Here is a 26,481-nt window from a genome sequence, read left to right as displayed (position 1 = left end):
GGATCATGCAACCACTACACCATTTTGTCTGTGGTACAAGTGTCCATGTTCTTGTGGTTTAGTTGAACAGTTGACTTTTTATTTTCATAATTCCTCCAACTTATTGTTCATTTCATTGCAGCTCTTTCCGTGCATGGCAGTGGCTACTAGGCTATTTGCGAGGCATTCAATGAACAATATTGCAGAAGAGCCATGATTAGCCGGATTTCTGGTACGAAGGCAAATGAATACTATTCAATAAGCTCACCCCAAGATAGTATAAATATTTAATAATTCTATTTATTCCCATTAATTATTTTTTAAAAGCAACACTAATACCCACCCCACAAACTTCTAAAAGCAGAAAACTTAGCCCAGATTGGTAACTAAAAGCAGAAAAAATTGACCTTGAAATTAGATAAGATTAAGAAGTGACAGAAAATTATATATAATGCTATTTGTTGTGTTATAATAACTTTCACACAATAATATGCTACTTCTGTGATACTTATTTCTTAACTGGTTGTGCTATTTTGCTGTGTGGAAGATAATTTATTCTTAGTGAATCGCTTTGGGATGTTTCAGAGAACCATAATACAGCATATAAATACATAATGCTACATAAATACATGGTCCCTGATATTTACTGGGGTGGGATTTCTGAGCGGAGAGGAGTTTTGGTAGGTACTTTGCAGTTTTAATGTCACAGCATGTGTCTTTTTATTCCCAGCAGATTCCCCGCCCAAAAGACAGGCTCATTGATAGGCTTGGCTCCTTACTTGGCGGTGAATCCTCTGGAGAAGGATTGTAGCTGAGTTAGTGGTAGCATGGGTGGGGGGGAGGGGGGTCTGTATCTTGGGAGGCGAGGGAACCACTGAGCCCTTGTGGGGCGGGGGAGATCCGAAGGTAGGCAAGGAAGAGATAAGCTTGCTGGGCTGGAAGGAAGCACTCCTGGCCCACAAGCAGTGCTTAACTTTACCATAGAGCAGTCCTCGCCTTCCCTCAGCTTCTGTGTTTCTCAAGGCCCGAGAAATCCAGCTGGCCAGGGTTCAACCTGAAAGATAGGTTAAATCTGAGGCACACATTCTCTTATAATATTTAAATGATCAAGCTGCTTCCTGGGAACAGGTTGGCTGCTCGCCCCCCCCCCCCCTCACGTCTCAGTTAAAACTGGAAGTTGGTTCGTCAGAGGTGGGTTTGAAATATTTTTAAATGTTCATATGTCACCTGACACAAACCCACCCATTTTTGGGGGTTAAAATGCCCTCCAAAGGTCTTTTTCCTTCTTCAACTGTTTAAAAAAATGAACAGTTTCTGTAAGGATAACATTTAGCTCCTTGTATTTAATAACAAAGGAGGATGGCTAGCAGAGAACTGTTCAAGAGTATTTCTATCTGAGAACAAATAATTAATAAAGCAGTAGCTTGAGAATTTTTGTATTTACTTGCCAAATGTACCAATTGAACTTTACAAATATTGTTAGCAATGTAAGTGTTGTAACTGGCAGCATAAAGGCTAGTTTAACTTTGGACTGAATGTTCAGCTGTTTTAGATTAAATATGTGAAAGTTGGGAGCAAAATTTATTCTGAGTTGCATGGGATAAACTATACTGCAAAGCAAAGAACTAGAGGTGGTTCAAACACCGTGCACTGAGTCAATGGTGGTAAGTATACATCTGCTGCTAGTTGTAGTTGGCTCCAGTTCAACAAAAATTCCTATTGCTTTGTATTTACAAAGTGTTGTTTGAATCATTCCTTGTTCTCTCTTTGTTGTACAGCACAGCCTGTGTACATGCATTTCATGCTAACATATAAACATTTTTAAATTGACAAATGAGCATGAAGGGAAAAGGCACAGATTGCAGTACACCAACACTGAGATTTAGAACAGCAGGAACAAAAGTAAGACAAATAAGTAGTGGTTAATTTACACCAATTGAGCTTTCAAAGCCTGAAGATTGTAGCAGGAAGGAAAGACTAAGAAAGAAAAGAGGTTACTTTGGCCAAAGGATGGAAACAGGTGCTAAATGCAAGGCTAGTAAAATATGCCTGTTTGAAAGTCTGAATTTAGCACACAATTGCTGATTACCAGAATTTGAACTTGTCTGGAGGTGCTAAGCCAGAAAGCCACAGGTTTAGTACTCAAATGCTAACTAGATGCTTTTTTTGTAAAGCAGTATATGTGGGTTTCTCGCACCCACTTCCACTGAAGTTGTGGAGTGTGTTGGCTGGCACACAGTGGTTTGTTGCTGGAAGGCTGAAGAACTGAGGAAGAGAGAACATAGGTTCTCAGATGCGGCACTGGAGGTCTTGGTGGAGGAGGTCCAAAGGAGCAGGGATGTCCTGTACATCGGGTGGGGGTGGGGAGGGGGGTGGTGGGTAGGGGGGAGACGAAGGCGTCCACCTCACCCTCTCCCTACTTCTGTCCCTCTCTCCTACAGCAGCTAGTGCTGTTGTGCCTGACCTCAATCCTAGTCCAGACCAAGGGGGCCCCTAACAATATGCCAATGACTCCCTTTCTCCTGTTGACTCGTATAAGGTGGCAACACAGCACTGATTCTTTTTAGGTGGAGTCCTCAGAGAATTTCAGGGATTCATGTCCTTAAAGTGTTGGTGAAGTCATGACAAAGTTTCCCAGAAAGTCTCCCGATGCGTTTATTATGAGAGGAATTGAAAATAAAAGTATGGATATTATGCTTCAGTTATACAGGGAATTAATGAGACCACATCTCGAATACTGTGTGCAGTTTTGGTCTCCTTATTTAAGGAAATATGTAAATGCATTGGAGGCGGTTCAGAGGAGGTTTGCTAGATTGATACCTGGAATGCGTGCCTTGTCTTATGAGGAAAGATTGGACAGACTGGGCTTGTTTTCACTGGAGTTTTGAAGAGTAAGGGGAGACTTGATTGAAGTATATAAGATCCTGAACGGTCTTGACAAGGTGGATGTGGAAAGGGTGTTTCCTCTTGTGGGTGAGTCCCTAACTAGGGGGCACTGTTTTAAAATTAGGGTCACCCTGTTAGGACAGGGATGAGGAGAATTTTTTTCTCTCAGAGGCTTGTGCGACTTTGGAACGCTCTGCCTCAGGTGGTGGAGGCAGGGTCATTGAATATTTTTAAGGCGGAGGTAGATAGATTCTTGTTAGGCAATGGAATCAAAGGTTATCGGGGAGTGTAGAATTGGAGACACAAACAGATCAGCCATGATCTTATTGAATGACGGAGCAGGCTAGAGGGGCTGAATGGCCTACTTCTGCTCCTAATTTGTATGTTCGTATGAAATGGATGTTAGATTTTCCTCTGTGCCAGATTTAGTGCTAGGAGTAAATCCAGTCGGCATTTCCAGACACTGGTGTTACATTACCAGGAACTAACCTAATTTTCATTGATTCATTAAATAATCATGGTGATCTCCCAGCGATAATTGTGCTTCCCAGTGGGAGTCTTCTGGTGGGGTTGGGGAGGGAGGCAGGGTTGGGGAGTAATCCAGAACTACTGAAACAGCTGAAAAGGCCATTTTGTGTCAGTAAGGACATGACTCACTCCAATGGCTAGGGCCATTGCACCATCAGAGCACCAAGACGACAAATTTAAAAACTCTTCAGTTGAGGTTTTACCATCTGTAAATTGGCAACGATCCAAGGAGGAAAAATTCAATTGCTCCTGTTAGTGGCACGGTGGTCGTGATTAACCCACGCCTGGTCCTGTTGATGCAAACAGCATGCAAACTTTGTGCTGCTTCCTCATTTTAATGATTGTAGCATTCAGCCAAGCACAAGCTGTGCTGCTGGTTGGCTGCATGCTCAACAGAGGGCCCAGTCTAGCATGTGTTTTCGCTAGCCTGCACCTCTTAAAGGCAGCCCGTCGCTCTTAAAGGAGAGCTACACTCATTATAAGGAAGCTGCTGCTGACTGACTGTGCAGGTATTGGCTGCAAGGAGAAAACCTCCAAATGGAATAACAGCCAAGAGAGAGGGCCACAAGTTTTTCTGTTGTGGCGCTGGAGGCACGAGTCCACAAGGTCAAAAGGAGGAGAGAAGCAATGTTTCTGCAAGTGGACAGGAGGCAAACCTTGAGAAGGGAATGGGAAAAGATGGCCAGACTGGTCAATTCCCAGAGTCTTGCTGTAAGGACATGGCATGACCTTGCATGGATGATCATGGTCAGTGATTGTATTATCACCTGAGATCTCCGACCCACTGCACCACCAACCTCCCACGCTGCTCAATGCACCACACTTAAGAACATATGAACATAATGAATAGGAGCTGGAGTAGGCCATTTGGCCCTTTGAGCCTGTTCCGCCATTCAGTAAGACCATGGCTGATCTTCTACCTGAACTGCACCTTTCCGCACTATCCCCATATTCCATTAGTACCCAAAAGTCTATCGACCTTTGTCTTGAATATACTTAATGATTGAGCATCCACAGCTCTCTGGGGTAGAGAATTCCAAAGATTTGCAACCCTTGAGTGAAACAATTTCTCCTCACCTCTGTCTTAAATGGCCAACCCTTTATTCTGAGACTGTGACCTGTACTCTAGATTCCCCAGCGAGGAGAAACATTTTCTCAGCATTTACCATCTCAAGTCCCTTAAGAATTTTACGTTTCAATTTCTTCTCATAGGGCAATCCGCTCACCCCAGGAACCAGTCTAGTGATTCTTTGTTGCACTGCTTCTAGGACAAGTATGTCCTTCCTTAGGTAAGACGACAAAAACTGCATACAGTGCTCCAGGTGTGGTCTCATCAATGCCCTGTACAATTGTAGTAAGACTTCTTTATTCTTATACTCTAATCCGTTTGTAACAAAAGATAACATACCATTTGCCTCCCTAATTGCTTGGTGTACCTGCATGTTAACTTGCTGCGATTCATGTACAAGGATACCCCGGTCCCTCTAAATGCAAACATTTCCCAGTCTTTCACCATTTGAAAAATTTTCTGTTTTTTATTTTTTTCTATCAAAGTGGATAACTTCACACTTCACCACTTTGCATTCCATCTGCCATATTCTTGCCCACTCACCCAACCTGTCTACATCCCCCTGCACTCTCTTTGCATCCTCCTCACAGCTTTCTTTCCCACCTAACTTTGTATCATCAGGAAACTTGGATACATTACACTCAGTTCCCTCATCTAAGTCATTAATAAATAGTATAAATAGCTGTGACGCAAGTACTGATCCTTGCGGTACCCCACTAGTTACAGCTTGCCAAACCTAAAAAGTCTTGTTTATTCCTACTCTCTTTTCTGTCTATAAACCAATCCTCAACCCCTGCTAATATATTATCCCCAATCCTAATTTTATGTAATATCCTCTTGTGTGGCACCTTATGCAATACACACCTTTCACTCACCCATCAGCAATCTCTAACAATCAGGACTCAAGCCTAACTTTCAGATACTCCACCTTACCCTCACACAGCTTCCAACACTGTCAGCCTCATCCCACCTCTTGCTGCCTTCCCATACCTTTAGCTATTCATCCATGGCAGGAACATCGCCTAAACACAATGTCCTTGCAGGACAAGGTGATCCATAATCGGAGGGAGCAAACCAAAACTGGAGAGGAACTGGCATGCCTGCATCACCTAAGGCCTCTGGAGGAGATGGTTCTCCGCGACCTGGGGATGGCTATGCCAGAGACTGTTGCATCTGCTGTCACTGTGAACATTCACAATGACAGTATGTTCCTGCCTTATGCCCATTCTCAAGAGCACCTCACCCTCATCTCATTATTTGGCATGATGTGCAAGCTGCTGATGGTGTGTCCGTGGACCTCTTGCTTTCACCCAACCTCTTTTCCCTCACTCCAACCCTTTCCTTCTGTATTTGTCCTTTCAGATACCTAAGAGCTGTCACCTGGCCAACTACAGCAAATCCAGGCAGAAGAGAGAGAGCAACCACACACCATGATGAGAAAGTATTGTCAATTGATCTGATACTGGAGTACTCCCCCACGCAGTGGAACCATTGCTTGAGGAAGTCAATGGTCTGCTCCACAATGTTGCATCGGTTACATGGTTCTCTTTATAGGTGCATTGTTCTTGCATAGTCGGGTGGCAGAGAGAGGCTATTAGCTAGGTGTATAGTGGGTATCCCTTGTCTCCAAGCAGCCAGCCTCTGGTTCATTATCGTGACCTAAAGATGGTGAGAATGGCTAACTGTTTCAGAATGAAAGTGTTGTAGCTGCTGACAGGATAGTGGGCATTCACCAACATGATGTTCTGGGCATGGTTGCACACCAACTGCACATTGATGAAGTGGTGGCCCTTGCAGTTCCTGCACATCTCCCTGTTTCCATGTGGGGCTCATAGATTGGCTCCCTGCACCATTGGGAATCCACTACCCTGGCAAAGCCACATGCCCAATCTTCCTGTTTATCTCTGGAATATGATGAAGGCACCTCTCCTGACATACTGGGCCTCCATTACCTCAATGATGCAGCAGTGGACGGTGAACTGGGGAATGTTGGCTTTGTCACCTGCTCCCGCCTGGAAGGATCTGCTTCCATAGAAGTTGATAGTGATGGTGACTTTGACAGCCATGGCAGTACCGTCCTCGCCCTGCTGTGTGGCTCTAGGTCTTGTTGAAGGAGTGACCACCTTCTTGGTGAATCGTAGGTGACTCACTGCTGAGCTGGAGGTAGGAGAGGTGCTCCCTGAGAACCCTGGATAGGTAAGGCCTTCTGTGGGGAACCCTCCTCCTTCTCCCTCTGCACACATCTTCCCCTCTTTTCAGGCTATGCTCCATGTCTCTGCCATATTGTAGGCCAAGAGGGAGTGCAACTACAGCCCCCATAGCTCCAGCAGACTTTCTGTACACAGGGCAGAAAACATCTCCCATCTCCATGTAAGGGTGTGACAACACTCTCTTCAAAAGACATCAAGTCACCAAAACTCCTCCAAGAACACACCACAGTATTTCCACAAACTTTGAAAAACAAAAGTAAGTCAAAAGCACCTAACCTGCAAGTTGAATGGCTGGCCCTTGAAATAACACTAGTGGGTAGTCCCTCATGCAGCTGGGAGTGTTTAGGACATGACGTTAATTAGACCTGCCTGATGCAAATTGGCAGAATGTGCACCAAACCATCCTGAAAGGCTGTTTGACATCACAATCTTCCTACTGTCAATGCTTGTAGTGCCCGGCTTGCCCTCGCTAGCACCCTTATTGACATGGTGCACCACGCAAGCATGCTATTTTTGGCAACTCCAATTTCCATAGAGACTATTTTCCTTCCATTTTCAGTCCCAGTGATTTAGTCCTCAGGGTAGGAGACCCAGAAAGGATATGATCTGGGCCCATAGAAAAAGGTGGCCTTGACTGTGAATCTTACTTCTAGCAACACCCATGCAGCTACTCAAATGCTGGAAGAAGTTCTCTGACCTCTCCAGGGCAGCCTAGTTCACTGTAGGCAATGTAACAATGCATTGCAATAACCATCTTTCCCAGTGGCTGATACCTTGTATTCACTGCATTGAACATCAATACAACTTACCATCAATATAGGATGAGGTGCCACTATACCCTTAACTCCCCCATTCTTCTGTAAGTGTTTAAGATTGAAAATCAGGCCAGACTGGCCTGCTAGTAACAAAAAGAGAAAAGATTTATATTCCTGAATAATTCATTTGGCTATTTTTGATTTTTCTTTAAATAGTGAGTACTGATGACAGATATGGAGGGAAATAATACTCAGACTTCACAATGAATAGAGGCAGACTTTTGGGTGCTATTCAGGTGGGCAGGGACTGTAAAGGGGGTGGGGGTGGGGGTGCAAATCCACTAAATCCCTGCCCATCTTTGTGCATGCCCAATTATATTTTATTTCTGGCAATGGAGGAAGTGACTGCTCTGAAATGTGTGAATGTTTGTGAAGGTGACACCATTTTCCATATGCTCGGGACCAACCATGCCTGAATAAAATTGGCATCCGACTTTCTACATACTATGGAAGAGGTGGAACTAGATTTAAAGGGCCCAGCAGGTACTTTATAACGATTGACAGAAAACTTCTTCTGCAGCTGATTTTGTTTTTTGTTGTGGAAAACTGGTTTACCTTCTTACTTTGTGACTTCTCCATTTCTTACCCTCTCTATCTTTTGTTTGTTGAAGAATAGGAGCAATTGAAATAGGGCAGATTGGCTAGGTACCCACTACCACACCAGAATATACAAATTGAGGTGCTCCTGTTTTCAGTTGACCCAGGAACAGTTCTTGGGACAAGATGAAGAGAAGATAGAAAGGGTTATTGAGGATCAGAGCTCACAAGTAATTTTGAGTGTAAGGATTGTTATGAAGGTTTCATTATCTAGTTGCTGACAGGTACTGTGAGGTACAATAGGATGACAAGGAGGAAAAGCGAATGTCAGAGTAAACCTGCAGCTGGCATCTGCTCTTTTACTTCCCTTTCTCCAACTCCTTCGACTGCCTGCTTCCCAGGTGCTCAGGTGCTCCAGTTTCCCTTTGTATGGCATAAGAAGGTGCATAATTTGGGCATGGCAAGTCCACCACTTGTTGCCAATCTCTCTCTTGGTTATGGACAGTCTTATTCTTCAAAAAGAATACAATGTGTAAGAATGACCTTTGGGTGCCATTTGATGCAGTCAAACCCAGAAGTCAGCTTGCAATACAGGTGATGCTTGTACGGCTGTGAGTGGGTGTAAAGGGCCCTGCATTACCTGCTGGCCATTAATGGTAAGGTCTTCCAGCACTTTAACACATTGTTGGTGGCATACATGTGCATCCTTTGAAAGTACAGTTGGTTCTCTCACCTTCCAGACTTGGTAAAATCACTAAACTTTTTGGGACACTGAGTTACTGCATGTGAGGGTATGGAATTGACACTCAATGACTGTTCTGGTCTCCTTATTCCAATGAGAGTAAGCAAACCACTTTTGGAACCCTTGACCCAAAAAGAACCTCCCTCCTGTGCCTCACTCAGTCAAGCAGCAATTCTACTCCTACATCGAAGAATCTGATGGTTCTGTGACATTTTGCAGAAATAACAGACAATTTTTAGTATCAGTCTTTACTCCTAAACTAATCTTTGGTGTGCCTGGACCTTTAAGCTGCTGCTGGCATTTAAAACCTACAGCAGCACTTAATTCCCCAACTCAATGTGGAAGCTCCCTATGAGAAGAAATTATAACAGCTGGAGCATAATCTTCATATATTTATTAAGCTGATCAGAACTAGCACAATCAGGCTGATGGAATTCTCATTCTGTCACTCTTCCAGCGGGGATTGCATCCCATTTGAAAATCTTGGCTAAGAAGTCCTCATAGGATGAGAAAGTTGAATTAATATAATCCAACAAAATAGTGAGATAGCAGAAAAACTCAGTAATTACTGACTAATAATATCAATCTAGCTGTCTCATAACCTTAGACACAACAGTTCTAAGAATATTATTAGCACTCACTATTCAAATAAAAACATTCAAAAATCAAGATATTCAGAAAAACACACCTTACAGTTAATAATGTTTAAAAGAGGTGCTGATGCTGAGGCCATCTTACCCTAAAACTAATTTGAATTTATGGGTAAATCACAGCTTTAATGAAGAGGTTACTTTCTTTTCAAAATTGCACTTTTGCAATGAACTAATGTGAAGGGAGTTTGCTTCAATATTTCCAGACAAAACAATAGAAGTACTATTGTAAATATGAAACACATACAGCATGAAATTCTGTTGGCCAGCTCATGTTTCCGTTCAATTTCAAAGTACTGTAAGTGGGACTGATCTGAAGTAAAATAGCTTTAATGTGTATATTAATAATAGTAGAATCACTGCATAATCATCCAAATTGTCCATTTTACTTTGCAATACACTAACTGGATCATTAGTCAGTCTGAGTGCAAACAATTGCCTACAAACCAGATGGCTGTAGATTTGTGTTTACCTATCAGCCAGATTTATCTGCCTGAATTGGATCTGTTTCGTTTTTGAAAAATAAATTACATTCTTTTTTCAGTATGTAAGTTCAATCCAGTTTCCCATAACAGTCCAACAAGGACCAGCTCCACTACATAGGAAGACATTTATAATTCAACCTGCATGTATTTTGTTACATTAAAGCTGCATACTACTCTTTTGTCTTATCTACTCACAACCTCTTCCCAAGTGCCGTATAGGAGCTATTCCTCACAACATCTCAGTTGTCCCATTCTACCTACACTCTCCAACCAAGTGCAATGGGACAGGTTTATTCTTTATGATAATCCTGATTTAAACAAAGAAGATACTGGCCAATTGTCTCAAGTTTTGAGTGCATGAATTTTCATACCCCTCTGAATCAAAAAAATAAAATTTTGGTTTTAGGTTCTAATTGATTGTGCTGCAGTATTTATAGATTTAATGACATATGAATGGATCTTCAAAATGACCATTACTGGATAGCCCTCAAAAGAACAGGCACAGGAATCATGATGCAAAATTAACACACACCCTTCAATGTAATACAGGCAGCATGGCAACTTTGTGCCACCTGCTCATTTCCATGAATGCTGCAGTCAACCAGTGTGAACCGTGCTGTTCATTGACTGTCTACAACAGCAGAAGGCCCAAAATCATAACCTGTCAGCACCACTTAAAGCTAGCATGCACTGCTTAAAGCTAGCATGCACCTCTTAAAGGGGAGGTACATTGTGGCTATAGCAGGCCCTTGCAGTTGTGCATTAAGTGAATCGAACCTGGAAATAGTGAATAACAACATGGAAGAGAGTGGGCTCCAAGGCTTTTCGATGCTGGTGGAAAGTACGAGAGATGTTCCATATCCACAGGAGGCTCTCCTGACACACGTTCAGATGGGAGCAGATAGCCATGCAGCTCAATACCAGGAGTCTAGGCCCCAAGAACCTGGATGCAGTGCTGCAAGAGGTTCAATGACTTCAAATGAGTGGTCAAGATAAGTGAATGCATCTTCAAATGCCATCTCCCACCAACTGAACCACTAGCCTCAGTTACTGTCCAAATCACCACACCCTCATGTCGTATCATGCCCAGTAAAGACATATCATATTTCTAACTTTTAAGATACAAAGTTTATTCAATGTGGACTCCTTGAAATTGACTTTTCCTTTAAAAGAAGACCGCAATTGTTGACAACGCGATCGGTAGGTGGCGCTGTTTTGGCACATGCGCAGATACAGCATGTGCCACGAAAACGTCACAGCCTGCGACTGTTGCAGCTGCCAGGACTAAAGATGGCGCTGCTCAAAAAATCACAGAGATGAAACCTAACAAACACGTGGCAGAATACAATGGCCGGAGTGAGAGAGTGGAGCGGGCCAGGGAGAGCAGCGCGGGGGGCGGGGAGCGGGGAGAGCAGCGCGGGGGGCGGGGAGCGGGGAGATCAGCGCGGGGGGCGGGGAGATCAGCGCGGGGGCCGGGGAGATCAGCGCGGGGGCCGGGGACAGCAGCGCGGGGGCCGGGGAGATCAGCGCGGGGGCCGGGGAGAGCAGCGCGGGGGCCGGGGACAGCAGCGCGGGGGCCGGGGAGATCAGCGCGGGGGCCGGGGAGATCAGCGCGGGGGCCGGGGAGATCAGCGTGGGGGCCGGGGACAGCAGCGCGGGGGCCGGGGACAGCAGTGCGGGGGCCGGGGAGATCAGCGCGGGGGCCGGGGACAGCAGCGCGGGGGCCGGGGACAGCAGCGTGTGGGCCGGGGAGAGCAGCGCGGGGAGACCAGCGGTGCCGGGGAGGGGGGGGAGAAAGAGGGAGAGGGAGAGAAAGAGGGAGGGGGGGAGGGGGAGGGGGGGAGAAAGAGGGAGGGGAGGGGGGGAGAAAGAGGGAGAGGTAAGGAAGGGGGGAGGGGGAGAAAGAGGGAGAGGGAGGGAGGGAGAAAGAGGGAGAGGGGGAGAAAGAGGGAGAGGGGAGAAAGAGGGAGAGGGGGAGAAAGAGGGAGAGGGGGAGAAAGAGGGAGAGGGAGAGAAAGACGGAGAGGGGGGAGGGGGGGTGAAAGAGGGAGAGGGAGAGGTAAGGAGGGGGAGAGCTGGGGGGAGAGGGAGGAAGGGGAGAGAGTGGGGGGGGGAGCAGCGGAACGGAAGAGGAGTGCCTTTTTCTGTGCATGCGCCATAAACACAACAGCAAAAGACTTACTGGCCAGTCCCTGGACCCGGTGACACCAAGGTCTTCGCACGCTCGCTCCCCACGGCTCTCTACGGCCTCTCGCTTCTGGCCCTCTCCATTCAGCCGTTCCCTCCAGCTGCGGATGCCCAATCCAGTTGCTTTCTCCCCTACCCAGTTGCTTTCTCTACTTCTCCTCAGTACTTCAGGCATTGCAACTGTTTGGTCCCTGCATTTTGCATGCTCCCTCTCCCCACCCCTCCCCTCACTCCCCACCCCTCCCCCTCTTCACCCACCCCTCCCTCTACCCTCCCACCACAGTTGAATATCTGAAGTGCAGTTGCAAAGTCGGGGAAATAGCATGCAAAACAAAACCTCAACAATTCTGGGTTTAATTATTGAAAAGTTTTATTAAGTTCATTAAGTATCCGAGGAACTGCTGTGCATGGATACATCAGTTTTGTGTCCAGCATTCCCATTAGACAGACAGGCCGAGTCTCTGCTATGCACAGCTAAAGAGATTGTTCCTGGAGAGCCTTGTGGTGAATAAACGCTTGGCTCTCTATTCCACTACTGTATTGTCCATGTGAAGAAGGCAAAGTCACAAGAGTCTGAGGTCAGTCTATTCTTGGTGAATGTTCCCCAAGCGCATCCCAATGTGCATTCCCAATTCATCCATAAATGCAATGTTCCTTTCCACATCGTGATGAGCTCCGCAGCATGATCCAGTTGCCTTCGTTGCTTGAATGCTGACCGTAAGTCTCGAGGATTGTTTTCTCGACGGCATGTTTTACATGAAAAGAAATAAAGCAAATCAGAGTCAGAGCTTGCCTCCCTCCATCCACTGAAATTACTGTTGCGCACACCTTTTTAAGTTCTGCAGTGAAGGCACCAATTGATAACGTCGCCAATGAAGCACTTATTACCCACCTCAGATGCAGGAATCAGCACATCCTTGCGTCCTCTCCCGCACTGCCTCCTTTGCTTGAATGCCGTCCTTAAGTGTCAAGGATGGTTTTCTCAAGGGCACGTTTTACATGAAAGAAAATAAGGAAAGAACATCAGTGTCAGAGCTTCCCTCCCTCCAATGGAATTACTGTTGAGCATGCTTTGTGTTCTGCGGTAAAGGCATGTACTGATAACACCGCCAATGAATCATTTAGTACCCACCTCAGCTGTAGGAGGCAGGATGATGTTATTGCCCCTATCTTGTGATGGTTCAATGCTGCTCTCAGGGAAAACATGAATGATGTGAGGGTGCTGGAAAAGAAGCAAATTTCTTTTGGGCTATGAACATAAAGCTGGCCATTTAGCCCAGTAGTTCCCTGCTAGTGGTTATGTTACTCGTGCATCTTCCCATCCATTCCCATTTAATCCTGCCTACTACTATCACCAGTTGTGTTCACAGCAAGAGCATTCACATTTCTGCTACCACTGGACACGGCATGCTTGTTTCTTTTAGTGCTCAGTCTCTTCTTGCTGAATGTTCCCCAAGTGCTTGACCCCTTTGGACATCCTCTCTGCTTGACAGGCAGCAACTGGCAATTGCGGAGTCTCACAAGGCTCTGCATGGTTGTTTCAACGTCGGATGGGGAAACAGGTGGCTGTGTGTCCATGAGCACTGCTCTGATGGGTGTAGGAGCAGGTAACTGTTTGTCCATGTGCACTGCCCTGATGGGTGTAGGACAAGGTAACTGTGTGTCCATGTGCACTGCCCTGATGGGTGTAGGACAAGGTAACTGTGTGTCCATGTGCACTGCCCTGATGGGTGTAGGAGCAGGCAACTGTGTGCCCATGTGCACTGCCCTGATGGATGTAGGAGCAGGTAACTGTGTGTCCATGTGCACTGCCCTGATGGGTGTAGGAGCAGGCAACTGTGTGCCCATGTGCACTGCCCTGATGGGTGTAGGAGCAGGTGACTGTGTAACTGAGCAGCAAGGACAGGGTACCGCAGGTAGGGGAAGTGGAGATTTGAACAGGCAGGCATATGTATGGTCCATCAGATCATTAGGCCAGGGGGTGAGACGCTCAGGATCCAGGGTTTGTGACACGTGACTGATGTCCAGCGCGCAGCCACCTCCATCCGAAGGTGCTTCCGGGCAATTGTTGGGCATAGTAAATGGCTCCATCTCATCAGCCAGTCCTTGCTGCCAGCGGAGAGTCTGTCGCCGCAGCCAGTCCAGTCTCCTCATGAATGCTGCCGTTCCACTCTGCAGAACGGCCTGTTGTAGCTGGTACAGTTGATCTGAAAGCAAGCAGTATTTTTCATTGTGGCTGAGGGGCCTTGGCTGTTACTCTGTAATCACAATGGCAGCAGCCATGCCTGTCGTCGTTGGTGTCTGAGATGCACGCCAGCGACAATTGGGGGCGAGCCTGTCCAAAGGCAGACCCAGATGCCTCTGCACAACAACAGCATGTTTGCAGGGCAACAAAGTCTGAATGGAGAAGATGCAGCTGCAGGTAGCCTGGCCATCATGTATCTGCAGTGTGTACTGTTTGGCGCCAGAAATCACAGTCACTGTGCCTTCATCCTGCTCCTTGACATTTACTCGATGAATGTGGCTATGATCCTGATGCATCAGCTTCATAGCATGACCGGTGAATCCCGTGTAAAATGATTGCAGATCTGCTGGTGCCTCTGCGATGCGCTTGAAAGAGGCTCCCTGCAGGAATATGTAATAGGCACGCTCCCGATCCAGGACACTATTGTGGAAGATCAGCACTGAGATGCATTCCTTCATGGATGAGGAGGAGTGGAGCAGGTGCTTTATCTTGCCATTCTCTGACTCAATGCGATTGTTGGTGTTGTTCCCAAACGTTAGGACTTTACTGCGTGAACATGCTGCCCACATCTCCTTCTGTGGAATCCAGTTTGTAAGCAGGTAGTCCTGCAGGGGTGGGTAGAGGTGTCCAATCCTTTCTACACAACTAGTGAGCTTCTCCTCCAAAGGTGCATGAACCATTTCCTTGCAGATCATAAACAACTGATCCCTCAGTTCACCATTCAGTGGGTAGCTGCTGATCTTCCTCCTCATGCTCTGCATCACATGAAACTGACAGAGGAGAACCGTTGCAGCTGGGAGATGCTTCCTGATCTCATTGATCTCCTTATCCACAATGGCTGATCTCACGCGGCAGGCGCTGGATCCCATGAAATCAACAAAAACACCCACAATCTCGTCCAGCATCTGAGCCGTCTCATTCCTCACCATGGCATAGAACACAGCCCTGCCCCTACCAACATTGTCCTGCACCATCACTTGGTACAGAGGGTAGCCGCATTTGTTCACCTTGTACGTTCCGTCCATGAACAGCAGTTCAGGAAAGGCCTGCATGTGGGCCTTCATGGCTGGTGTCATGAAGGCAATATAGAGGATGCTGCTTCCCTGCAGGCCAACCCGCACTGCAGCCCCGTCCTGCTGAATCTTCTCCAGCGTATCACACAGCGCATCCATGCTGTCATCCCCTGTCTTGAGCCGGGATTTTACATTTCTAATGTCACTAAGGGTCACGGTCTTATTGAATGAACGCTCGATATAATCCTTCAGCTGTTTGTTCCCAGCCTGCAGCTTAACCAACTCTTCTACCTTCTGCCTTTCATCGTGGTTCAGTTGTCGTCTCCTTGCATAGAAGCGTAAACATTCTGGATGCAAAACATGACTGGTATGCACAAGATGGTAGGAGCTAACACACAGTTTGTTCTTGGTCGTATTGAATTTCACACTAATGAAGACCTCACAGCCCAGGGCGAGATACCTGAAAAATAACAGACATTCAATGAGCACGCCCCACGTGCCTCGTGCCCTCACGAAAACGCCAGCCATCCCCAGGTGTGTTGCTGGCAGCAGTTTACATGTGCACCATGACAAGGTCCCAACATCTGGTGCGCACCTGTTTCGCAGTCCAGAGGAGGTTGCGCTGAGGTGGTCGCCCAGCCATTGGTCTATCCAGGAAATCACAACAAAGGCAGTCCGTAGACACGGGGGCGGTATGCGCGTGGCTTTGTGGGCACAGGATCTCACTGACGAGATGTATTGATACTGCAAATCGAATCTTGGTTCAATGCACATCAAGGAACAGCTTTACAGGACTGACAAGCTACACAAGTGGAAATGTAGTGACCGCAGCACCTACCTCTGATTCGGTCTCACTCCAGTGGAACGGATGCGTGGCTGCCCATAGTGTACACAGCACAGCCTCACTGAGGCATACTTAAAGCGGATGGGAATTTCGACTCGCCGTCTCTTGTTTTCCCTCTCAAGCGTATGGGTGCTCACTTTTTTAAATAGACTCCCCGTTGCCTGTAAGCACAACAGTAAAGCGCATTTAAATAGCATTGTTAACATAGTGAAACATAACAAGGCACATCACAGGATGTGCCTGCAGACCATGCTACCTGTTGAAACATCTCAAGTTTACTGCTGAAGTCGTCATAACTCTCGAACTCCTGGGTTGTGAAGGTGGCAAGGAACTGCTCTGTGGAATCTACTGACGTTGCCATGACCGAAGTTTGAGGTTCAGGAAGGCTATTAAGGGACCACACGGGAAACATGAGATGAGATAAGAAATACAGAATGCACTCCATTAAAACGTTACAAAAACGAAAGTGACCGTTAAGATGGTAGGTTGCAGCACATGTACTGCCTGCACACAGCAACTCACAACAGGGACTGGAGAACATGCGGTGGCCCAGACAATGGAAATGTTTTCAGAGCAACTCACAACAGGGGCTGGAGAACATGCGGTGGCCCAGACAATGGAAATGTTTTCAGAGCAACTCACAACAGGGGCTGGAGAACATGCGGTGGCCCAGACAATGGAAATGTTTTCAGAGCAACTCACAACAGGGGCTGGAGAACATGCGGTGGCCCAGACAATGGAAATGTTTTCAGAGCAACTTACAACAGGGGCTGGAGAACATGCGGTGGCCCAGACAATGGAAATGTTTTCAGAGCAACTTACAACAGGGGCTGGAGAACATGCGGTGGCCCAGACAATGGAAATGTTTTCAGAGCAACTTACAACAGGGGCTGGAGAACATGCAGTGGCCCAGACAATGGAAATGTTTTCAGAGCAACTTACAACAGGGGCTGGAGAACATGCGGTGGCCCAGACAATGGAAATGTTTTCAGAGCAACTTACAACAGGGGCTGGAGAACATGCGGTGGCCCAGACAATGGAAATATTTTCAGAGCAACTTACAAAGGCAGAGCAACTTACCTTGGAACAATCTCCTGTGTCAAATAAAAATGAAGCAAGTCTCCAAAGCGAATAAATAATTCAGATAAAATGCGAGAAAATGCCCGACGAAACCTCTCCTCCTTCCACTTTCAAAAAGTCGCGCCAAAGCTTTGACGCATGCGCAGAGGCCAACCTGGCGCGTTGCCCGAGGAAGACGACGTAACGCGATGACGTCATCTACGCATGTGCACAACGGTCCTGGCATGTCGGACCGCAGCGCATGCGCAGAGATGAGGAGACTGTATGCGCATGTGCGCACCGCGGCGCATCCTGATGACGTACGCGAGAAAGTAGCATTGTCATGAATTACTTTGTTAAAAGAAAGTGGACAATGTGCTGCAAAGATGGCCACCGACGGTCAGATGACCTGGCCTGTGTATTCAAAAACTGCCTCACTACCGCAAAAGGACACATTCCAGACTAAGTGGTGTTAACTATATCCATTCTGAAACCATCAAAAGACATTCCTGAATTGACTCGGTTCTTCTGAGATAAAGAATGTGTGAAGTACCCACATCAAAACAGAATGATACCCATCCAGGCATCAATAGATAACCATGGATTTTTTCTATTCGTTCATGGGATGTGGGCGTTGCTGGCCAGGCCAGCATTTATTGCCCATCCCCTAATTGCTCTTGAGAAGGTGGTGGTGAGCTGCCTTCTTGAACTGCTGCAGTCCGTGTGGGATAGGTACACCCACAGTGCTGTTAGGAAGGGAGTTCCAGGATTTTGACCCAGAAACAGTGAAGGAATGGGGATATAGTTCCACGTCAGGATGGTGTGTGGCTTGGAGGGGAACTTGCAGGTGGTGGTGGTGGTGTTTCCATAAATCTGCTGCCCTTGTCCTTCTAGATGTTAGAGGTTGTGGGTTTGGAAGGTGCTGTCTAAGGAGCCTTGGTGCATTACCGCAGTGCATCTTGTAGATGATACACACTACTGCCACTGTAGGTTAGTGGTGGAGGGAGTGAATATTTGTCAATGGGGTGCCAATCAAGCAGGCTGCTTTGTCCTGGATAGTGTCGAGCTTCTTGAGCATTGTTGGAGCTGCACCCATACAGGCAAGTGGAGAGTATTCCCTCACTCCTAACTTGTGCCTTGTAGATGGTGGACAAGCTTTGGGGAGTCAGGAGATGAGTTACTCGCTGCAGGATTCCTAGCCTCTAACCTGCTCTTGTAGCCACGGTATTTTTATGGCTACTCCAGTTAAGTTTCTGGTCAATGGTAGCCCCCAGGATGTTGATAGTGGGGGATTCAGCGATCGTAATACCATTGAATGTCAAGGGGAGATGGTTAGATTCTCTCTTGTTGGAGATGTCATTGCCTGGCACTTGTGTGGTGAAAATGTTACTTGCCACTTATCAGCCCAGGCCTGGATATTGTCCAGGTCTTGCTGCATTTCTACATGCACTGCTTCAGTATCTGAGGAGTTGCGAATGGTGTTGAACATTGTGCAATCATCAGCAAACATCCCCACTTCTGACCTTATGATTGAAGGAAGGTCATTGATGAAGCAGCTGAATATGGTTGGGCCTAGGACACTACCCTGAGAAACTCCTGCAGTGATGTCCTGGAGCTGAGATGATTGACCTCCAACAACCACAACCATCTTCCTTTGCGCAAGGTACGATCCAACCAGTAGAGAGTCTTCCCCCGATTCCCAGTGTCTCCAGTTTTGCCAGAGCTCCTTGATGCCATACTCGGTCAACACATCCTGGTCCGTTGTTTGGTCACACGAGGGGAGAAGACCATGTGTCAACTAGCGAATGCTATTGTGATAGATTTTGAGCTTAAAAGGTAGCTCTCTCTCGAGAGAGAGAGGAGAGATCAAGAAGCATCACAGAAAGCAGTCCAGCCATGGGCTGTGGAAAGCAGTCCAGCCAGACAAAGAAGGAGCACTGCTGCTAATTCTACATTTCAACTTGCTTCAGCACAGATCTGAAAGTGACCACAACCTCCAGTCTGAAGAATTAACCACCAGAAATTTACAACACCTCAACAAGTTCAAGACTACAAACATGCAGGCCTGCACCTTTAAAAGACACTGTCCTTCTGGGAAGATTCAGCAGGTTTACTGTAAACCACGAACACCTACCTAACTTTAAAACACTTATCCCTTTCCTCTCTATGTATCTATTCTTGTATATGCGTGTGTGAGTGAATTTGCGCGTGAGTGTAGTTATGACCTTTTCGGGAATTGTATAAAAATAGTCATCTTTTGTTTAACCTATGAGAAAACCTACCATTTGTCTGTTTATTTGACCCTAAAAACACTCAGAGACTAACTCAGCACTTTAAAAAAAACATGATTGCGGTCAGTAGAGGTGAACAGTGGGAACCACCCACACCCCTTACCACCTGTCCATAATATGCACCTAGCAATGATTGCTATCAATCAGGACTCATGCCTAATATCTATATGCTTCACTTCACCCTCACACACTTAACACTGCTGCAAACCTCACACCGACATGTCACCGCTTGCACACACTGCCAGCTATTCAACCATGACAGCCACATTAGCCAAACAGATTGCACAATATTCACTAAAACAATTCCATCTTTCTTGCAAGAAAAGGTGCCGCACAGTGGCGCAGTGGTTGGCACCGCAGCCTCACAGCTCCAGGGACCCGGGTTCAATTCTGGGTACTGCCTGTGTGGAGTTTGCAAGTTCTCCCTGTGTCTGCGTGGGTTTCCTCCGGGTGCTCCGGTTTCCTCCCACATGCCAAAGACTTGCAGGTTGATAGGTAAATTGGCTATTAGTAATTGCCCCTAGTATAGGTAGGTGGTAGGGAAATATAGGGACAGGTGGGGATGTGGTAGAAATATGGAATTAGTGTAGGATTAGTATAAATGGGTGGTTGATGGTCGGCACAGACTCGGTGGGCCGAAGGGCCTGTTTCAGTGCTGTATCTCTAAACTAAACAACTGGAGATAGCAGACTCTAACAAGAGGGGGCAGGCAGAAACGCATATCCTAACTCCCGTGGACGAGATGGCGCCTGCCATTATTGGAATGCACAGTTGCAGAGGCCGTATCCAGCAGCAGCACTGAACCCATCAAAGATGATGGTATCCTCTTATCTAATCCTCCTTCTCCCCCTCTTTCTCCCCCTCCTTCTCCTCTCTCTTCCAGCAGTTTGACCTGCTCTGCATTGCCTCTATTCATTCGCCAAATATCCAAAGAAGGGGCAGAAAGGCACTCAGCAGGAGGCCCGATCCACCCAGGGTGTTCAGGGAGCAATTCTCCTACCTGAATCTTAATGAAGAATAGTGTGTGAGATGTCTATGCTTTAGTAAGGATGTCCTCACCCAAATCTGCCAGCTGCTGCAGCGACAACTGCAACCTCAGAGCAAGGCAAGGACCCCATTGCCTGTGGCTGTGAAGGTGGCAGAAGTGATGAACTTTTATGTGTTGGGCTTCTTCCAGGCTGGAGCTGGAGATATCTGCAACATCTTGCAGTTTGCCACACACTATTGCTGTATTCGAAGGGGAATGTCTACTAGTGCACCCATGCCCTTAGGCGCCCATTTTATGCCTGTAAAGTGGATACAGTGTAATCCAATTTCTAGGCCACATCTCCTCTGTGGCTTTAAATTTAATGCATTTATTGAGTGTGAAATAGATAGGAACACAAAAACAGCAGAGAACAATATGGTGGAAGTATTTAAATCAGGCAGTACATATTGACCTGGGTTTTGCAACGGTAATGATGGTGAAACTGTCAGCATTTGGCTTCATTACTCCACTGAAACTGACAGCAATTCTGGAATTCACACATGCACAGAATAACAGACAAAGCCAGAAGTTGCTTTTAGTGATTCTACGCTTCCCCAGAGGGTGCACTGTTGAGGGGCCTTCCCCCTCCCCCACCCCCTAGACTGCAATCAATGGGAAAGCAATTGAATTGCTGAGAATTTCCTTATGCTGTTAGTCTCACTGTAAAAACCTTGAAAATGTTACACCTTGTTGAATAAGGTATAACTGAATTTTTAACAGTGTACTAACTTCATAATTATTGCTCAACACCCTCACTGGCCCTGAGAAGCTATTTTTTTAATTGTGCAACGCCAAATTTCTCCATAATGATTAAATTTCCACGCCTTTAATTTTGTTTAACGTTTGTTTATCTTTATTTTAGTTTCTTCTTTGGCCTCCTTATCTCGAGAGACAATGGATACGCGCCTGGAGGTGGTCAGTGGTTTGTGAAGCAGCGCCTGGAGTGGCTATAAAGGCCAATTCTAGAGTGACAGGCTTTTCCACAGGTGCTGCAGAGAAATTTGTTTGTCGGGGCTGTTGCACAGTTGGCTCTCCCCTTGCGCCTCTGTCTTTTTTCCTGCCAACTACTAAGTCTCTTCGACTCGCCACATTTTTAGCCCCGTCTTTATGGCTGCCCGCCAGCTTAATCCAATCATAACTATTTATATCACCATCTTAAAATATAAATTAAAAGTGAAGGATATATGTTTTTAACTTCCTGGTTGGCTGTGTGTGAATACTTCAATGTGATTGTCGCTTGTTGACGTCACTGCTGCTATGCGCTAAGAGATCCCCTTGATTTGGCAGATATAAACTGCTGTCAGGAGAGGGTAAAACCATGACACAGGGATCACTAGATCTTTACGGACAGCTTTCTTGGATGTCAACGATAAGTGTCATTGCTTCGCTGCTGACCGTAAAATCCAGACCAATCTCATACATCTTTTTAAAAAAGAAAAAACTTAAATTAAACCTTAAATTAAATCTTGACAGGGTGAATGTGGAGGGGATGTTTCCTCTTGTGGGTGAGTCCAAAACTAAGGGATACTGTTTGAAAATTAGGGATTGCCCTTTTAGAACAGAGACGAGGAGAAATTGTTTCTCTCAGGGGGTTGTGCGACTTTGGAACTCACTGACTCAGAAGGTGGTGTCGGCGGGGTTATTGAATACTTTTAAGGCGGAGGTAGATAGATTCTTGTTAGGCAAGGGAATCAAAGATTATCGGGGTAGATGGGAGTGTGGAATTCGAGAAAGAAACAGATAAGCTATGATCTTATTAAATGGCGGAGCAGGCTAGAGGGGCTGAATGGCCGACTTCTGCTCCTAATTCATATGGTCGTATGATCGTATAGTAAAGTACACATATGCCATCTCAGTAGCTGGCAATTCTCAATCAATTAACATTCCTCAAATACAAGTTTAATAACATAATCAGCTCTCAGAATATAATTTACTCTATTTTGGCCCAATTTTACTATATTGGTGGAGGAGTGAAGGTAAGTTCTGGTTTATATTTACAAAGAAACTAAGCCAATGCACATATGCCAACAATTATGCAATGGCAATATCAGTTATTTCTCAGAAATAAGAAGAACTAATTTTCTAGTTTTATTCTCATAATACACTTTGGAGAGTAGCTCCTAACAGTAAAGTTCTAAATAAATTCCAGGCTGAATTAAACTCTTTGAAGAATAGTAGAGCATAAAATTCCTTTTCTTTAGACGGAGACAGATGGTTCAATAGTCGTGACAACCAGAAAGCCACTTGGGAAGGAAACGTTGACAAATACCAATTGAATTATTTTTGAAAGAATATTTGTATGGCTGCAAACGCACCAGCGTGCAGTATCTTTTCACTTTGTTTTATGTGTTCTATTTAATTGCTCAAACATTTGCACAGATTTTTATTTTCTTACCACATTGTTATCTGATAGGTTTATTGTGTTGGCATTGTTTCCTCTCGGTGGAAATGTTAAAGGTAGAACTTTGTTATTTCTGGCACCGGGATGATGGCATGACAGTGTCCTCCCTCTGCTAATCATAAGACACCTAAGGCAGGGAGACAAATAGCAAGGCAGAGTTACAGAGCATAGAGCCAAGACAACTGAGGGCTCTGGCAGTGAAGATTGAGTGGAGGGAGAGAAGGATGGAAAAAAGAGGTGGAAGAGCAGACAGCATGGGCTAGTACATAGAAAGAAGAAGACTGCAAATATAGGATGGGGTATGTGGTGAGATTTGTAAATAACCACAAGGATGCTGAATTCCCTGCAATCACTCCTGCCCTGCAGTCATCAGAAACTCTCTGTACTATGAAGCATAAAAATTCACAACACTATTTCCTACACCACCCAACCCCCCCTAGGAAGAGTGGACAAGATGGCTGAGGGTAGACCAAAGGCGGCCCGTGCTTCAGTAATGCCTCACTACAGATTCTCCTCCAGGCTGCAAGGAAAAGGCGAGAGGTTCTCTTTCCTAGCAATAGCAAGAAGAGGTCCTCCCACCTTACCAAGCAAGCCTGCATGGAGATCACAGACGAGGTCAGCAGCCATGGTATCACCTGATGCAACTGGGTCCAGTGAAAGAGGAGGGTCAATGACCTCTGGCGTTCAGCCAATGTGAGTGCTACGTTCCAATACTCTTTTTGAGCTTTGCGTGTGATTACAGGGTGTGAGACATGGTGGGGTGCCACTGACAGTATGTTGACAGAGAGGTTATAACCTCATCATTACAGATGCATGGCTGCATCTGGGCCACACGCTAGCCTCAATTATATCTCACTCCCAGTAAATCCCATGACAACGTGCATCATCATGAGACATTTCAGATTCCCCATTTGCGGATGAGGGGCCCATAGTAGCAGAAATGCCAAGGTGATAATTATTCCAATTTATAATTTCTCCATCCTTCCTCCTGCAGGAGAAGAGGGCCCAAAACAGGAGGGAGGTGTAGGGGTCCCTGACATTCATCCTCTAAGCCATGGCGAGGAAGAGACTTTAGAACTGGTGAGAGGAGCCAGGGCAGACACGCAATATCTGATGGGGAGACTGGAGTCCCTGTGCAAGAGAGTGATAATTGCTGTTCATCGATAAATTCGTGAATTATGGAGAACCACATCCGGCATGTTTGGCATAACAGGATATGTGCTGCCTAACCCACACATGTTTTTGTTCTCTCATGCAGGTTGGTGTTCGCAGGTGACTGCAGCCACAGAGGGACATCTGTCAACCTCTGAGGAGGAGGACCAATCAGTGGATGCACCGTCCCATGACTCTCCTGCACCTTCCATCAGTGCAGATACTTCCAGCTCGATGGGGAATTGATCGGCACTAGAATGGTGAGCACACCATACACAAACTTGAGCAATTGGCTGAGGCTGGGACAGCTGAGACCTCTGACAGTTGGAGGACTGTGGGTGGCCAGGCCTCTGCTGAGCCCCACGCTGATGACGAGCTGTTGGTGTCGACAGCACAGGGCATTTTCTTTAATTCATTTCATGGGATGTGTGTGTCACTGGCAAAGCCAACATTTGCTGCCCATCCCAAGTTGCCCTTGAGAAGGTGGTGATGAGCTGTTTTCTTGAACCACTGCAGTCCATCTTGTGTGGGAACACCCACAGTGTTGTTAGGGAGAGTGTTCAGGATTTTGAACCAGTGACAGAATCGAGATATATTTCCAAATTAGGATGGTATGTGGCTTGGAGGGGAATTTCCAGGTGGTGGTGTTCCTTCTAGGTGGAAGAGGTCGCGGGTTTGGAAGGAGGCATAGTGAGTTGTTGCAGTGCATCTTGTATAAGGTACACACTGCTGCCATTGTACATCAGTGGTGGAGGGTGTGAATGTTGAAGGTGATGGATGGGGTGCCGATCATGCATGCTGCTATGTCCTGAATGGTGTCGAGCTTCCTGAGTGTTGTTGAAGCTGCACTCATCCAGGCAAGTGGAGCGTATTCCTTCAAATTCCTGTCTTGTGCCTTGTAGATGGTGGACAGGCTTTAGGGAGTCAGGAGGTAGGTTACCTGCTGCAGAATTCCCAGCCTCCAACCTGCTCTAGTAGCCACAGTATTTATGTGGCTGGTCCAGTTCAGTTTCTGGTCAATGGTAACCGCAGGATGTTGATAGTGGGGGATTCAGTGATGGTAATGCTGTTGAATGTCAAGGGGAGATGGTTAGATTCTCTCTTATTGGAGATCATCATTGCCTGGCAGTTGTGTGGCACAAAAGTTATTTGCCACTTATCTGCCCAAGCCTGAATGTTGTCCAGGTCCTGCTGCATATGGCCATGGATGGCTTCAGTATCCGAGGAGTTGCGAATGGTGCTGAACATTGTGCAATCATCAGAAAACATCCCCACCTCACCTTATGATGGAGGGAAGATCATTGATGAAGCAGCTGAAGATGCTGGGCCAAGGCACTGCCCTGAGGAACTCCTGCAGCAATGTCCTGGGGCTGAGATGATTGACCTCCAACAATCACAACCATCTTCCTTTGTGCTAGACATGACTCCAACTAGTGCTGAAGTTGTAGAGAGAGGTAAGACAACATCTGGCAGAGATGCCAGAGGCCGTGCGCAGCCATGAACCGGAGCAGTCCATCCATGCCATGCCTGCTGTCATGTCCCAGGCATACAAGCACATCTCCTACATTAAGAAGTTGATGATCCTCATGGAGAGCCAGATACTACAGATGCGTGAGGACCTGCACACCATCGCCTTTGCCATGAGCTCAACTCAGCAGTGGCAAGGCAAGAGAAAGACCAGGAGCCTGGAGACTTCTCCCATTCCTTGTCCTTCTCTGGTGAGCAGGGAGGTTCCAGCGAGCCTTGAAATGGAGCAGGAGAGGCAGCCTCCACATCTGGGGGCTCCCCTAAGGGTACTCTGAGTTTGGACACCGGCTCCTCAGCCCCTCTGCCAGTAAGCCCAGCTCCAGCAGCTGCGATGCCTGAGGAGAGTCCTGCATCAGTGCAGGAAACCCTCAGGCAGCTGGGGCCCTCCAGGCCTCAGACAGCCAGAGAGCGGCCACTGAAGTTATCATAGCCCAAGCCTCCAGCACAGCTGCTAGCGCAGGGGTCACACTGTGTAGGAGCACCCGCAAACGTGTTGCAAATATATTCTTTGATATTTAATTAAACATTCTTTTGTGACAATCATTAATCAGCATTGTGTGAAACCCATGTTCTATCAGGCCTTAATTGTAAGCTACTGACTTCCATCCTACTCCTTAGTGCAGTGCCAATTTGACCAAAGCTCTCATTATGGCAATGTGACTGCAAATCTCATTAACATGTGTTCTCTCATGGGCATTAGCATGCATTGCAGCTGGTCAGTATTCAGAGAACACATATGGAAAGAAGGCAGAAGACTACATGCATGAAAGTGAACTTTTATTGGATTCTCAGTGAGTGGACATCATGGTGGCTGAAAGCAGGTCATTATGAGGT

Source organism: Heterodontus francisci, chromosome 2 (genome assembly GCF_036365525.1).
Source record: "Heterodontus francisci isolate sHetFra1 chromosome 2, sHetFra1.hap1, whole genome shotgun sequence".
Classification (NCBI taxonomy): domain Eukaryota; kingdom Metazoa; phylum Chordata; class Chondrichthyes; order Heterodontiformes; family Heterodontidae; genus Heterodontus; species Heterodontus francisci.
The sequence above is the reverse complement of the archived record's forward strand: the minus strand, read 5'-3'. Positions refer to the sequence as shown.